Source organism: Strix aluco, chromosome Z, assembly GCF_031877795.1.
Source record: "Strix aluco isolate bStrAlu1 chromosome Z, bStrAlu1.hap1, whole genome shotgun sequence".
NCBI classification, from domain to species: Eukaryota; Metazoa; Chordata; class Aves; order Strigiformes; family Strigidae; genus Strix; species Strix aluco.
In genome coordinates this window covers 54,295,333-54,312,038 of record NC_133971.1, presented here as the reverse complement: position 1 = coordinate 54,312,038, position 16,706 = coordinate 54,295,333, and the positions used below count along the sequence as shown (strand labels likewise).

Below are 16,706 nucleotides of genomic sequence, written 5' to 3'. Positions count from 1 at the left end.
AAAAAAAAAAAAAAAACACCACCAAAGAGCTGCAAAGTAGGTTATTACAGATCATGCTACAACTTTGCTCTTTTAACACTGGAGGCACTTGGCCTGATACATAACACAAGTAATAGTTAGAGTTTTACAGTCTAGAGACAGCTCTAAGAAGTTTATATGCAAAGATAGCTAAATGGCACAAGATAGTCCTTCCATTTAAGAAACTTCAGAGCTCCTGTGCTAATGCAAGCTTTGTGTGTATTACATGCAGCAGAGCCATTTGCAGAGGAGCTGCTTTCTTAACAGAACAACAGACCTGACAGTGAATTGTTATGTACCATGGATGGCACATGGCCTATGCAGACGGTGGTCTTCAAGACAGCTGTTGGCACGGCATAAAGGTTACCTCAGTGGATACTGTGTGTAACCTCTCACCAGTGCAGTTTACTTTGTAGAACAGCAGTTCCACTGATACTGCAGCAATGGAACAAAGTCCTTTGTGTTGTGGAGAAAATCTTATCTGGGTAAAAGAACAAACAGAAACAAATCTGATAGATGTTATGACAATTAATTACCAAGCAAATTCTGGAGAAGTGTGTGTTCAGCTATGCATCTGGGAAGGTCTTAGTTGGATGAAAGAAATCTCAGAGGTTTCAGTGATGAAATGCTGAAGACACATTTACTTTAGGCAATGTGGAAGACACTTGTAGTATCTTTACCTATACTGTTTGTATTACAACGGTGTTTTTCATGAAGAAGCCAGTTCTTAGACTAAGAAAATCCACCCTTTCATTTAAAAAATACATTTCTGCACAATTTGCAGAGTGGAGTTTGAAGAGTGAGTCCTAAGTGTTTTTAAAATAGCAGATCTCATGTTCATGACTGGGTACCTGGCATTTGCAGTCCTGTGTTTTGTGTCCATTCCAATACACAATAGAAAAAGGAGAGTTATCAAAAACATTTTGGAAAGTAACTAAGCCACAACTTTCAAGACAGAAGCATGAAAGAAGGGACTAGGAGAACATTTTATTAATCCTCTTTATTCCTAAATCAGAGAGGTCCACTAACATAGCACTTCTGTTGTAGATTTCATATGCAGCCTTTTCCATTGCATACAGTATACCAAGTTTGGCTGACTCTTGAATTCCAATAGATCAAGAACACAGCAGAATTAGCTGCTCTGTGTGATCTATGCCTACAAAGCAGATGTCAGCTTGACAAATGCCAGTCTGATAATTGTCATGGAAAGCCAGAAGCAGAAAAGGAATAAGGGTAAAATTTTTTAAGCCTGCTTAGCAAGACTTTGATTATAGTCTCATTGTCAGTGAAACTGCTGTGGATGTAGCAGAGAATGAATTTATGAAAACATTGCAAAAGTTTGAATGACATTGTCTACTTTGTGCCAGTTCTAAGTGAACATTTTTCTCCTTATCTTCAGCCGTGCCATAGCCTTGCCATTGTACCATTAGAGAAGAAAATAGGAGAATTTTATTTTCTTAGACCATAATGTCAAAAACTTATATGAGAGAAAGTACCCTTTTGGCACTCATAATCCCTTTTGTTTCATTAGGATTTTTTTTACCTGTTCCATCTCAGCTTCGCTTTTGTACAGACTTTGCACTGCTTAATGAAAATTGTTCATAAAAATATTACTTTTTGAAATTGAAGTTACAGAAGGCTTGTATAGTTAAGAAATTAATTTCACATCTTTTTGGCAATCATTTGCTTTTACTGTCCTTCATTTTGGACCTTTGCCATATGCACTCCAAAAACATGCATCTTATATTTGACATTGGAAAGGTGTTCTCAGAACTAATTATATCAAACTTCCATTTCAAAGTGAAGAAACTGGAGGAGATGGTGGAATCCAGCTAACAGATGACTAAAAAACAGTTTTGAAATGTAAAGCAGTCTTATAATTGTGGAGGGGAAATGCTGAAGTCAAGAATTGAGCAATTACTGATATATCATAAAAGGGTAGAAATATAAACATGAAAAGAATTCATAAGCAGATTTCTTAATTAGAAGGGATTATTAATATATTGTAAAATTATTGTGTATTCTTTGCATTAGAGCATTTAGCATTTCTGCATAAACAGAAGAAAACAAATGACAATTGTTTTATACTTCTGAAATCCTTTGTTAACAGGTATATGGTAGAAACAGTGGAAAATCATGTTACTCTAAAGGCTGCTGATGAAATCAACAGATCTGTAATCACTTATGACAGTGAAAATGTTTTCATTTTGAGTGACAATTGATGTTTTCTGCTGTGCAAATTTCATTGCATCTTCTCTGAGCAAAGAAATAGGAGTCACAGTTAATTTTGTGTAACTATTAAAACTTACTTTGGAGGGGGGGAAAAAAAAAGAAGGGAAAAGGTAGAAAAACCCAGACAAATCAAACCAGAATGTGACACTCAATGTCTGAGGTCAGCCATCACAGTGGGTTTTTTTATTACTAAGTTGTGTAGGATTTGACCAATTTGACAATCCTTTAACGTGCATTAGAATATCAGAACTTTATCAGAAGGAATTTGCCACATAATTTATTGCCACATCTTCCCATTTAACAGATTGCTGTGGTTATATTCCTCATTTATCTACATGACCTAATAAGCAGCAGAATGGATGTTCTTTATTCAAACACAGGGCACCACTAACATTGCAACTACTGTATAGTAATGCTCAGTTAAACGTCCTGCTCCTGGAAGGCACTGGTGAAACTGTCACACACTGAGCGTATTCATTTGTTACGATCTTTGGTACAGAGTTTTACGGGACTGAATTCAAGAAGATTAGACCTACAGCACTTAAATCGTCCATGAGTTACAGTAAAAGAAAACTAGTGTATTGTTAGAAAACAGCTGACTGTGCCTAGAATTCATTGAAATTGTCAGAAAGAGTGGCTTGCAAGTCACTTGTGAGAAAAGCTATAGCAACACACTTAACACAGTCCTGCCAATTTCATGCAGACCTGCCACAGTAGGGTTTCTCTTGCATGGCTTGTACCTGTAAGATCATGCTCCACTGCACAGGCTTTAGGACATAAGGGATTCTTGTATCTGTAGTGTAAATTTAAATATGTGATAGATGAGAAATAAGATTAATAAAATGTATGATAAATTTAATTAGTAATTGAAAAGTCTATGTGAAAAATCAAAGAATATTCAACTGAGTTGAAGTTTTACCTGCTAACTTATTCTTGCCAACAAAAATACTGTACATTGTAGATCAAGAACGTGTAGTACATGGTATTTAGTGTAACTGGGCAAAACAGCAAAGGATATTATTATAGCACGATAAATAACCCTATAGTATAAAGCCTGATATGACTGTTTATACTGGTAAGCTAAATATGGAATGCTAAAGCTTTTTTACAGCAAAGTTCCTTTTTTATACATATATATCTGGAACAAAGCATATAACCTGGAAAGGTTATAATCATGGTTTAAAATAAGTAACTCTCAATTTTTCCTTTGTGGTCATCAATCCCACTTCTCCAAAGAACCTCATAAACACAATAGGCCTAATGCCAAAACAAAAATTAAATGCTTGTGTGATCCCCAAGAGAAGGCATACTTTCACTATGAGGTATTCTCACAAGAAACCTTGTAAACCTTAAATGAAAGTGAATGATCTAGAGTTTGTGGCATTCTCGTTTGTTGCTTTGACAGCACTGTTTATCAAAACAGCTACCATTTTCAAAGAAAGATTACTTAAATTTGACTATATTGCTTTTCTGTTGGAAAGAACCTATAAATAAGAAGTTCGCTAAGATTTTTGGTTAGTTTGCTGTTGATCTAGTTTATTCCACAGCAGTCAGTTAATCCCTCCAAAGTATCATCTACTCATCAGTTCATTATTTTCTCTAAGCTTAGATGGAATATATTAAAGCTATTTGGAAGCATTTAAAAAGAAAAAAAGGTTGGAAAAGAACAGTACCCTGCATGTCAGCCCTTTAGAGAACTGAAAAAAAACCCAGATGCTTTGTTATATTGTTTTCCCAAGATACTTCTACTGTCCTTTCCCTTTTTCCTCATCTACTGTATTTATCTGTTTTTTCTTATGCTCATTTAAACAACTGCACTTAAAAAGCAAGTCAGGTTACATCTGACAGCTATGGTTGCATTTGTTTTACCCTGATACTCTCTAGCTGCTCTTTGCTTTTGTAACTGATTTATAAGAGCTGGCTGTAATTTAGTAGCATGCATTTTAAAAGAAATGACAGTTTAACATCAAAAGATACAGAAGCAGTAAAGGTCTCAGACTTGCACAAAGATTCCACATAATATACTATTGTTTGTACTGCATACGCATAACAATTGTTTGAAAGTATCCAGCCTTGCTTGCCTATAACTTCTCAGCCATGTGTATGGGCCTAGACCATTTACAGTTGGAGTTTTTTATTTGATCTGCTTAGAAAGATAGAGGCAAAATTCCACCTGGACTTCAGTGAGATCTGGATTTCACTCATGGTGAATAAGTAACCTAACAGCACTAATCAGAGTATCTGCAATATGCAACTCAATGGTGTTAAATCTCAGAATACTGTGCCATATCTCCTAATAGTGTTTTATTTGCAGCTATGGGGGGGGGGGGGGGGGGGGGGAAGTATATATTTGAATAGATTTCAAAAGCTTGCAAATTTCACTCCAAAGTATAAAAGAAAATCCTCTGATTTGTTTCATTTTGTTATGAATGAAGTTATGAAGATAGATCTTGCTTAGTCAAGGAGAGTGCAGAAGAATATATGGAAAATATAGCTGGTTATAAACAAGGGGAGATATATGAGGCTGATTGTGAGTTGGAATGAAATAATGCATTACATTCAGTCTTATATTAGCATTTTTACTTGACATTATATGCAAACAGGAGATGATTCAAGCAGGCATAGAAATCATAACAATCTAGCAGTGATGAACTAGCCCATGGTTATTCAAGCAGTAATGTGAAGCAAGGTTGCCTACAGTAGCAAGGCATTGAATTCATGTCTCAGACCTAGGAGATTCTTTCCTCCGTTGTATTCTTGTGTTTCTAAGAATCACCACTGGACATTGACAATCCACCCTGAAGCATGAGTGACCCCACAGGAACAAAAATTATGAGTTCCATGTTTAGGCTAGGCAATTTAAATATATTTTACAAAGGAAGGTAAAGAAGAGTTTTGTCTTCTTTTTTTGTTGGGAGGTCTGAGGTATTTGAGTTTGGTATTTTTCTAGGGGTATGTGCTTCAAGTCTGTAACTGTGATTTTTCTGTAGGTCCCTTGTCCTGGTTTAGCCAGGATAGGGTTAAGTTTCCCCAGCAGTGGGGGGGAAGCTCTAGCCGGGTTATTCATATATCATGCTGACGTCACATCCTGGCATGAGCACGGGCGAGCACGGGAAGAATTGGTGATCGCGTGGGTTGGCGCAGCCGGTTCTCTCACTGCTGTATCGGTATATACTTTGCTGTGTTCATTGTTATCACTGTTATTCTTATTGTTTGTTGTGTTGCTATTGCATTGTTGTATTAAACCTTTCCTTATCTCAGTCTCAGGGCTTTGTATTTCACTCCCTTTGTGGGGGAGGGGCAGCGGCCATGTGGTCTCAGACCCCGGCAGGGGCTAAACCATCACATCCCTGTAATTAGGGATGGCTGTGGATTACAGATCACTGCTAGCCCATCAGGTTGTTACCCACAAATACAACATTATGATATTGTAATTCTGAAACCTGCATTTCCTTTTTGTGTACTTCCCTCAGCTGTTCTTGAATAGTCAACAGAAAGACTTGCCTAATGGTATCATGGATTCTGTAGGAGCCACTGCATTATACAACCAGAACTGTTGAATACTGCTGTACTGGCTTCATTCTCCAGTGGTACCCAAAACACTCTTCTGTTAGGAACTGCTCTAGGACCAAGCTCAACTCAAGAAGTATATTGCAGAGAAAACACTGTGAAAGGCATGCCGTAGAGCTTTCATTCCATTTTCACAAGTTCTCTGTGGACCAATTTAATAGAATGCTGCAAACAAGAGAGAAATTACTCCCCAGGCAAACATAAAGGAAGAAATAAAATATAATAGCAATGAAAAAGCTAATTTGGACTGAGAATTTGGAGTGACACAAATTTAAAGACTAAAGTCTGGAAGAGTTTTACTATTGACTTCAGTGAAATCAGAATTTTGCCCAGTTTAATGTAGCATATCCAGGCCAGGATTTATGAACAACTTGCATGCTGATACCAGGCACCACCAAGCTGTATTTAATCAGATAGGGAGGGGAAAGTCAGAGCATGCTGTCTGTGGTGAGTAGTTTCAATAAATAGTGCCTGTCAAAGTCTTTACAAGTGTGTTCCACCATCTTTTTTAGACAAAGAAAAAGCACTGCAACCCAAACTTTATTAATAGCATCAACTGTTTTTGGTTTTGTTAAATAAACTGTCTTTTCACTAACCTCAGCTTCACAGATCAGCACTCTAGTCCCTCACCTCCTCTGTTCAGATCTGTTTGTTTAGCATTGAAAATACTTAGTTAATGCCACCTGACTGCTAAGAAATTAAAAGATCAATGTTGTTCTGTCCAGAATATAATGCAGTTATCATACTTATAAGAGTACTCACAACCTAGATTTTCCAGCAGTCCAGATCTGATATTTGCTCGTTGTACAACCTTTGACAAATCATTTAACCTCTCTGATCCACAGCTTATGTATCTGCAAAGCAGATTTAGTAACAATTACCTACTTTTCACAAGTGTTGAGGGGATTAATTAATTAGTGTTTGTTAAGCACTTAAAATTCCTTGGATGAAAGGCACTGAACTAAAAAAAAAATTACTTTTAGGCTCAGAATTTTAAATGCAAGAAAGGGCTGTTGTAATAATTCATCTGATCTTAAATATTAGAGTCCCTATAAATTCAGTGCATTTGGCTATGTGATTGCTGAAGAGCCTCTCTCCTCAAATCATGTCTAATCTTGTATTTTAAAAGTTTGAGATACAGATAATCTGATATCCCTAGACAGCTGTAACCTGGTGATACTACAAAATCAGTTGTTATACAACTGGATCAAATTTGCAGAGCTATAGCTTTTTTCTCTTGATTTCATCTAGCCTTTGTCTTCTATGTATAAAAGCTCTGTTATCATTTTATATCTTCTCTTCTAGTTGATGCTTATGTTTGCCTCTGAAAAATCTCTCTGATAAACTGAACCAACTGAGTGACTCTAGGAGCTCAGTAATAACCTGCTTTTAAGTTTTCCATTAATTTCTGTAGTTCTTCACAGAACAATTTCATAATTTTCAGCATTTTTGGTGTGGATGCTAGAACTGGACACAAATGGACTCAACAAGACACATAAAGGTAACAGATCCTCTTGCTTCTCACAGATAAGTATTTCTCTACCTACACCTCTGATGATTGCATTATCTCTATGAGTAAAGTTGAATCAAATAAATAGAGAGGCTTGTAAGCATCAGATTACTCACCCTAAAGAGAAAAGCAGTGGCTTTTAAAGAAGCCTTTTTATCCTATTTGTCTGCCAAAATCACCAATATTTTCTCTGTTCCATTGCTTGTGCATTAAATAAGAGTAACATAAATGAATACTTTGCTACATTTTAATCCACTCAAGAATCACACGTAGGAATATCAGACTCTTCATTCACAGGAGTAGCATGTAAAAAAATTTATATGTTCCCCTATTGCAGGGATATATTTAAAATTTTGGGGAGACTGAAGGTATAAGTCAGTAGCCTTTCTATGCTCCATATTTTTGTAGTTTTACATGCTTTAGCACTCTGTGATCCCCAGGCAATAACTGCATCTTGCAAGAATTTCTTTCACAGAACCTTTTTTTTTGCTTCCCCACATTTCTTTCCTCTGCTCCTTTCTTGCATTTTCCTTTCTTTCAAACTGACTAGAACAATCCTTAAGAACACTGTCTCCTTGCTCTGTTCCCCTGAGTCCTCCATCTTTGTACTCATCTGAACAATGAGTAAACTGCATTTTATTCAGTTCTTTTTATTCTGCATTAATTAGATGACTGTAGCCTGTTTTTTCCACCTGAAAATATGTACGTTTCCCATTTAATTATATTCTTGTCTTTCTCTGTCCTGTTTTTAAGGTAATGGTAAAGACATCAGTGACAATAATACCAAAGGCTCTAATAAGAGAGTTAGAAAGAAGCAGTGTTAAAAGCATATACAGTAGATTTAAAATAAATAACATGCTACAGAAAACAGAGATGGACAAACTTCCTCTGGTATAGTCCCTAGTGATTTTGCCAGTGGAATTTCAAATGCCAAGTGTTGAATCTTCACCTTCTCTTCAGAAGCTATTCCATAATGTTGCAGATCTAATCATAAGATTTTTATTCTGACATTCAAACCACATTTCTTTGTACTTTAATCTTATGCCATCCTTGCTAGCTGTATCCATAAACAATTGCTCTCCCTTCATGGGATTTACATTCTTGCAATGCATGTGTTTGAATTTAATTAGAAGGCATTTCAAATCAAAATTGTAAAAATTAGTTTTGCCTCTGTCTTATTGGACTATGATGATGTTAGTGTCCAATACTTTCTGACCAGGCTCTTTTAGATAATCCACATGAGGACAATTTTCATGTTTTAGTACCAAATTTATTTACTTTAAGATATTTGACATTGCAAGGGATTTTGATTCAGTGGAGTGATACAGCAATATACTGAAATCACAACACAAGGATACTAAAGCAATTTCAATATACAGTTGATTAACAATAAAAATGTGATTCCTGTTACTGGTCTGTATATGCTTACCATAACGATGACAGGCATGCCCAGTCACTGGGAAGGAATATATATGGGTTGAAACCAGCTCAAGCTCTGTTCAAAGTTCATTTTGTTGATTGCTTAGTTTTTATACTCTATGTTGGGCTGAGGCACTTGTACACTGCCCCCCTGCTGCTCTGGCTGGCTTAGGAAGACATTCACACCTTTTTGATTAACGCAGGGAAGGCCATTTACACAACTAGTTGATCCAGTCAACTGATAGAGCCATTGATCTAAACCAAAGGCCACCCTTATGTCTCCTTTGTGTTGGTGTAAGCTCAGCTTTCTTTACAACAGCTGTGGTCACCCCTTGTGTTCTTCCCTAAGCTTCATGAGCACATGTCTTTGCCCCTCTCCTCTGAGCCTTCTTCCATTGTGGAGGTTCATTGATCAGTTACAGTTGATGTGACCTGACTCTTAATGGTTTTGGAGTTATTTCCACAGAGAGAGGAAAACAGTTATGTTAAGACACATGCACTTCAGCTAATGCACTAGTGAAGTCATCAGAAATGAAAACAGTAGGGATGGCACGGGCTGTTACACACATATCACACCATTCTGAAGCAGCAGATAGCATAATAAAAATACGGTTGAGATCTGTACATTAGAGTAAGTACTTCTAGCAGTGGAGTGCATTTGCCATCCCGGATTTTTTTATGTTTATCCTTTCCTGATGCTTTTTTCCCTAAGTGTCCCTGGCGACACTCTCATGACAAGACACTGGACATGACAAACCTTTTGTCTGACCTGGTGCAGCTGTTATTATGTTCTTAATGTAATAGGAACATCACCAGGGCCACTAGCTAGTGTCAGTCAAACTTGAGAAGTGTTTTAATCCAAAAATCTTTTGAAAGAAATATGTTCCTTCAATGGATTCTGGCCCTCTTTCTTAAATTACCTTAAAGCAGAGGTGAACAAATCAAGACTGATATGCTTAAAAAACAGCTAAGGTTTATTTTAACTCCTTTCAGGCAAAGATCTCAAAGTAAATACCAATCTAAGACTACAGTATTCCTCTGGGAAGTATGCTTGATTCTGAGTTATTCTAATAGCTTTACAAATGCATGAATAGACTAAATGAATTATTCCACCAAACTGACATAATACTGTTATTACGTTTGACTTGAAGACCTGAGCAGACCACATACATGTAATGCCCAAGTGAATTAATGGAGCCCAAACACAGCTAGGAATGGTTGCTACGGCAGCGAGGTTATAACCTTGGTATTATAAAGTGAATGCCAATATAAGTATTTATGTAGCTACATTTAAGTGAATGTACACTAAAAAGCTGTATTCTTGGACACAGAATAATTCACAGATGAACACAAAAAAGCAAGAATCCTCACAAATATAAAAGGACCTTCCCTTTCCACTGCTGCTTGCCATCATCCTCATGTAGTACAATGTGTAGGTTCTCTCCAGTTCTCAACTGTACACACCAGATGTGGGAGTCAGGTGGTATTTGATGGGTGGAAAGCATAGCCACTTTTCATGACTTAAGCCACATGACAGGTCTTTCTGTCTTCCCCCATCCCTCAGACGTAGTACAGTTTCAAAGAAGGGTGTTCCATCACTCCTGCTCCTTCTCACACTTATGCCTACAGGCTGCCTATTTCTGCAGATTCATTCCAAGATAAAAATTCTATTCTGAAATTTTCTACTAGTTTCTTAAGAGGTGGAGTAGTCACTGGAAACTCATGGTGTTAATCAAGCCCAAAACCCAATGAAAAATAGTTTATCATCTGAAATGGTAGATCCAGGACAATAATTTCAACTTTCTTCCAAATTGATGAGCTGCACATGAAAACTAGCTGTTCAGCACATTGAAATTCACTGTCTATCTGAGGGAAAGGTAGAACAACAAGTAAGTGTTCAATCTGCATCAGAACTAACATTCCATATACAATTATATACATTCCATTAATACCCAAATGCATTTATGAAGTAGGCAAACTGATATACATAAATGTAAGGTCTAGTTTATAAAACATAGTTAGCAGATAGGGATGTTAGTGGGCAGGAGATTTCCAATAGAGGTGGACATTGGTGATAATACCTTCAAATGATTTCCTGCTGTCTACAGTTGACTGTAAATCTTTTCACAACTTTATGGCTCTAGAATTCTCCAGCCAACAACTCAAATTTGTAAAATATAATCATCTGAGGGCTTGATTTATCTTCTGGATATGCACTCTGTTCTTCCCAAAGACCTATGTAAAAAGCAGTGTAAGCATTACTAGCATTCTGAGTTGAGTCCCTCATGTAAAACTAAATTACAGCAATTGGTACATACCATAAATTAATTAAAATTTTGTAAGATACCTTTATTTCTATTGGTAGCCTAGAAGTTGTTTATGTGTTTTGCTAATTTTAGCCATTTTTGTCAAACCATGTGGTCTTGGGGAATCTCCTACCAGAAATACAATGAGTTCTGCATTCTGAGTGACAGCTCTAGGTTAACAGGTCAACAACATTGTAAAAAGGTCATTGGCAACTCCTCTGACAGACAGATTGCTTTGAGTTCTAAGAGCTTCCATGTACCTCTGGCAGAAGGACTGGGTGCTATATAAGATAAAACTTTCTAATAAATCTTGAGGACACTAAAATGAAGTGGAACAGTCAAGTAAGGGGAATGAAGAGGAATAAGCCCAATCTTCATGGCATGTTGCCACTGTGTTCCCAAACGGCTGCAAAATTAAACAAGGAGAGCATGTGCAATATCATGGAGCAATATGAGCATCCAGAGAAAACGAATTAAAGGCAAAACATTTTGAGGCTGTAAGGGAAATCAGATCAAAAGGGCCAAATTCATACCACATCACCACTGGCTGCTAAGGCTTTAGCAGATTATTGTGTATGTCAGACAGCTTTGAGAACAGGCAAATCACTTTTTTTTTTTTTTTTCTTTAGGTCTGTTGCCTCATTGCCTGCTGTGGCAGCTGGGTAATGGAGATTACTTCATGTCCAAGGAGGAATGAATAGACTACTGTGTATAAGTCTGTTGGGAAGAAGAATATTTTGGTTATCTTCAGCTCAGAGCAGGGTATTTTTGCAGGCAGTTCAAAGCAGTCATTAGGTTGCAGTGAACAGGGTGATAGAGTAAATAAGAAAATAATAGGCAATTTGGGTAACCTTAAAAATAGTATCAATTTGAGGTAATTTATTAATCTTTTAGCAATTTCACATTTGACCGTTTCTCTTCCACCTGTAGCCAATCCATGGTAGTCTCTGCTGCCTTGAGGTTAAAAAAGAACTCCACTACATTCCTTGGGTATAGCTGTGGGTACTGAGACCAAGATTGTTTAGTGTTCTTCAATAGGCAGCATCTTACTTCGTGAAATTCCCACTTCACAAATGTCATGACAACCTTCTGCCACCCAGCAGTGCAACACAAGTTTCTACACTCCTGTTTCAGGGTAGGTTAGACAGATATGACACTGTTGGTGTAAAGCACTAATATATTCCTTTTTCCCTGCTGCAGTGTCACACTAGGTCAGGAACTCGCCCTGAACGATGGAAAGTGGAAGATCTTGAAAACTGAGCCTTGGCTAAAAGTGTGATGAAAACAAAATTAGTTGTAATCTGGCAGCTGTAGATTTAACTGTGATGGCAGAATATCTATAACTAGGAACTGGACAGGCAGGCAGATGATATAGAAACAGCAAGCTTTTGGTGAAGTTTTCTGACTATGATAGATGATTCTGAAATGGAAAAAAAAAAATGTATTAATGAAGATGGCCCAATTGTTTTTATAGTGTGTGTTTTGTATATCAAGGACCAAAACTAGGACAAGTAAGACAAATAACCTCAGATATGATAGTTTTATCACATAAAAAATGTTAAACAAATGGACAACTAGCTAGGCTAGCAAAGGTACTTTCCAAACTACATGGTAACATTAACTCAATACTCTGTGGTTTAGGCTTTCAGATGAAACTGCTTGATGATCAATAAGTGCACTTGCTGTGTGTGTGAAAAGACTGGCATGAACCCTGCAGAAATGCTCAGCCACAGGTCATTAACAATTCTAAGAAGTATATAAAGTAAACCATAACAAAAGAAAGAAGCCTTGGGATTTATCTGAGATTTCCCCCATTAAGAGATGTACCAGTATACACTTTTCTTATGCCATCCACACAAGTGAAAAACTCAGTCCAGTGCTTCAGGCACTGCTATATTAAATATTGATGGGAATTCAGTCTATAGTAGATTTTTCCTTCCAAGGAACTGATAAATAGTTAATGAGGAGTTAGGCAGCTGAGTCCATCCTGAATGGGTAATTCCTTCTGTAACAACAGTTTGTTTGCCCCTTGAGGATTCATTCTTTTCTCTCCTGTATAACAAAATAAAATTTAACTTAGGTTTATTATTTGATAACCTAAAAAAAAAATATGTATTGATTTCTGGGTTCTAAATTATCTGAACACCTTTGGAAATCTTTTCCTGCTCATAAATAAACAATGAACAAGTAGCTTGTCAGCATCTGTTTGATGAATTACAGTGTTTGAAATATCACAGTCAATGTGATCTAGTCAATAATAGACAGCAACAAAAAAGATACCAGCCTACCAGGCACAAAATTAGTTTCTCTGTTACTGTTATTAATTTCTTCCCAGTCACAGTGAATAAATATACCCTTGCACATTCTAAACCTATGCTACTACTGTGGCAAGAGTCTCAGTACACTGAGCCAGCTGTTTGCCCACTGTGTGTTTATCAGCTATCAGCTGACTGCTTCTTTGTTAAAGAACTTTCTTTCCTGAAGATTTTGTGCTTAAAGAAGATGGCAACTGGAGCTGGGACCCCTTTGTGTCTCTACAGAGGAACACAGAGGTAGGAAACATTTCCTCCACAGCACACTACTAATATCCTTCAGTCAGACAGTGGAAGAATAAAGTTGTGAATCCTCAGGAATACCGAAGTCTGAGAAAGTGTATATTATTTCTTTTCAGAAACTGATCCCAGGTGAGTTTTGACGTGCAGCTTGCATTAGAATAGAGGAGGTGAATGCTCACAGGCAATAGTCACCAGCTCAAATCAAATACAAATGTCTTCAGCTGCGTCAGCTGTTCAGTAGCATACACAGAGGTCTTGATCCAGGTAGATAAGACAAAAAGAAGTGCCTAGAGACTGTTGGAAACTTGTGCAGGCTTTCCAGGTCACCTGTTATGAGCATGCCCAACATTTCGGTGCCTGTTTCTGTTCAGTAGCTGTTCCTGTTCAGTTCAGGAGATAAACCTAGGTCATTGGGTTGTCGATCTAATGTTTCTAAAATCCAGTAAGCATCTCACAGGTATTTTAAGAGAAAATAGAGCAAAGAATGTTTTGTAGCTGTAGGGGGGTTAAGATACAAAAACATACCTGTTTTTGTATAGGTATTTAAACATTTTGATAGAATGGGTAGACACAGTCAGCTCAGCACATGAAACAATAATATCGCTGACAATGAAACATGCTGAATGGTAGAATACCTTGTAGCAGATAACCTGAATGCTTTTATAGTTGGGCCACCTTCACTCCACATTATCTTAAACCATCATAAAGTGTGAGCTACTCCATTGCACAAATAATGCTTGCTATTTCTGCTATAAAAGGGCAATCCTAAACACAGTGCAAAAACCAAGCAAACTTTGCAATATGCATTAGAGAGATCCATAGAGGAGGACTGTCAGAGCATAAACATTACATACAGCAATAAATTGGTATTATATTAAATAAGAAAACCTGAGGATCAACAGCCACCTCTCAGGTTAATGGGAGAAGAAATTGGCTTGCATTTTTATGTTTAACAAGTAGTCTTATTTTACCATATGAATATTAAGGAAAAGAATTATCTGCAGGACAACCAGATGATCAGGCCCAGTCAGCATGGGTTTATGAAAGGCAGGTCCTGCTTGACAAACCTGATCTCCTTCTACGACAGGGCGACCTCCTTACTGGATGAGGGAAAGGCTGTGGATGTTGTCCACCTTGACTTTAGGAAGGCCTTTGACACCATTTCCCACAGCATTCTCCTGGTGAAACTGGCTGCTCATGGCTTGGATGGGCACACACTTCACTGGGTAAAAAACTGGCTGGATGGCCGGGCCCAAAGAGTTGTGGTGAACGGAGTTAAATCCAGTTGGTGGCCAGTCACAAGTGGTGTCCCCCAGGGCTCGGTTTTGGGGCCACTCCTGTTTAACATCTCTATTGATGATCTAGACAAGGGGATCGAGTCCACCCTCAGTAAGTTTGCAGATGACACCAAGTTGGGTGGGAGTGTTGATCTGCTCGAGGGTAGGGAGGCTCTGCAGAGAGACCTGGACAGGCTGGAGCGATGGGCTAAGGCCAACTGTAGGAGTTTCAATGCGGCCAAATGCCAGGTGCTGCACTTGGGCCACAACAACCCCCAGCAGCGCTACAGGCTTGGGGAGGAGTGGCTGGAGAGCTGCCAGTCAGAGAGGGACCTGGGGGTGTTGACTGACAGCCGGCTGAACATGAGCCAGCAGTGTGCCCAGGTGGCCAAGAAGGCCAATGGTATCCTGGCTTGTATCAGAAATAGCAAAAGGCAGCCCTTTTCAGCCTCTTCCCCAGCTCCCCCCATATCTATGGATAGAAGAATAATGTATGTCATTTTCTGTCACCACAGCCACTGTCCCCTGTTCTGCAGATTTTCTCCTACTGTGGCCTCTTTAACAGAGACACAAGTAAATTTGGCTTCTCATTCACAGATTTTTTTTTCCTCATAAAATCATAATTCTACAGAGATCAACCTGATTACCTAGGAAGTAGAGCAGAACCCAGTAGGTTGCAAGCAGCTGCCTGCAGTAAGACAGAGTGTAGCAGACAGAGTTCTTGCATTACCCTTTTAGACTCTACTTTGAGTCATGAAGGCAAGAACATAAGAAAATGAAATTAGTCATGCTAGATCAGACCAAACCATCTAGCACAGTGTCTTGTCTCTGTCAATAACCAAAAGCAGATGGTAAGTGAAGTTACTTATAGTATAAGCATGTGAGGCACTTTCTCCATGTTGGTACATTGTGAGGCACCATAGAATGTGATAGGAGCTGAACCTTTCTTCTCAACCTTGGAATTGATGGCAGTGAAGGATGAGGTTTGTGTACTTTTATCAGTGTTCCCATTAAAAAAACATAATTCATCTAAGTACTGCCTGGATTAAGGATTGCCTGATGAAAATAAGGTGATAATGCTTCTGTGTTTACAACTTCTTGCAATTTAGAGAGGAACATCAATAGTCCCTGAATAGCAGCTAAATCAGTCTGCAAACCACAGCAGCGATGACAACATCTCTGAAGAAACTAGTTCAAGGATTTGTTTGTTTGTATAAATGGACATGTTTTTAGTAAGTCTTCACTAATCTTCGGCTGGGTGATCACCTTTTAATAGGTGCCAACAACAGTTTGGAGTGAGGCAAACTGATTTATTTCTTTGATGGGATGAAAACCACAAACCACCAGACCCCAGATACGGTTACATTTACAATTTGTCTGAGAAGGAGGAATGCTTGTAGAGGTTGTTCTCCTTTACAATGTGCTTGGTGAACTGGGATGAAGTGAATAGGTTAATAATTTAGAAACGGTTGTTAAGAGAGTCTGTCTGAGACAGCATAGACTGGAGCAAACCTCACCCATCCTGACACATTTTGTGAAGAAACTGGAGGGCAACACAGAGAAACTCTAATGGAGAATACTGTGGCTACAATGACATCCTGGAATGGAGCACTGTCAATGTGACAGATGGTCAAAAGAGTTATGGAGAAAAAAGAGGAACTCCAATAGATTTTGGAGAGTAATAGTCTTGGCAGACAAGTATGCAAATACCAGAGTGATGGACATATTGCTACAGTGAATCCTAGGGAGCAGCTCCTGTAATTCTAGTACAGCAAATCACATGTCTCAGATAAAACTCATCCAAAAGTACCAAAGGAAA

At 38.1% G+C, this 16,706-nt stretch overlaps 1 long non-coding RNA gene across 1 annotated transcript; it reads left to right on the top strand.

Annotated features, from left to right (window-relative positions):
- Positions 1 to 5,344: 5,344 nt before the first annotated feature.
- On the top strand, positions 5,345 to 13,212 carry LOC141918519 (uncharacterized). Its single transcript, XR_012621699.1, has 3 exons — positions 5,345 to 5,417; positions 7,265 to 7,321; positions 11,685 to 13,212. It is a non-coding gene; the product is annotated as an uncharacterized LOC141918519 (long non-coding RNA).
- The last annotated feature ends 3,494 nt before the right edge of the window (positions 13,213 to 16,706 follow it).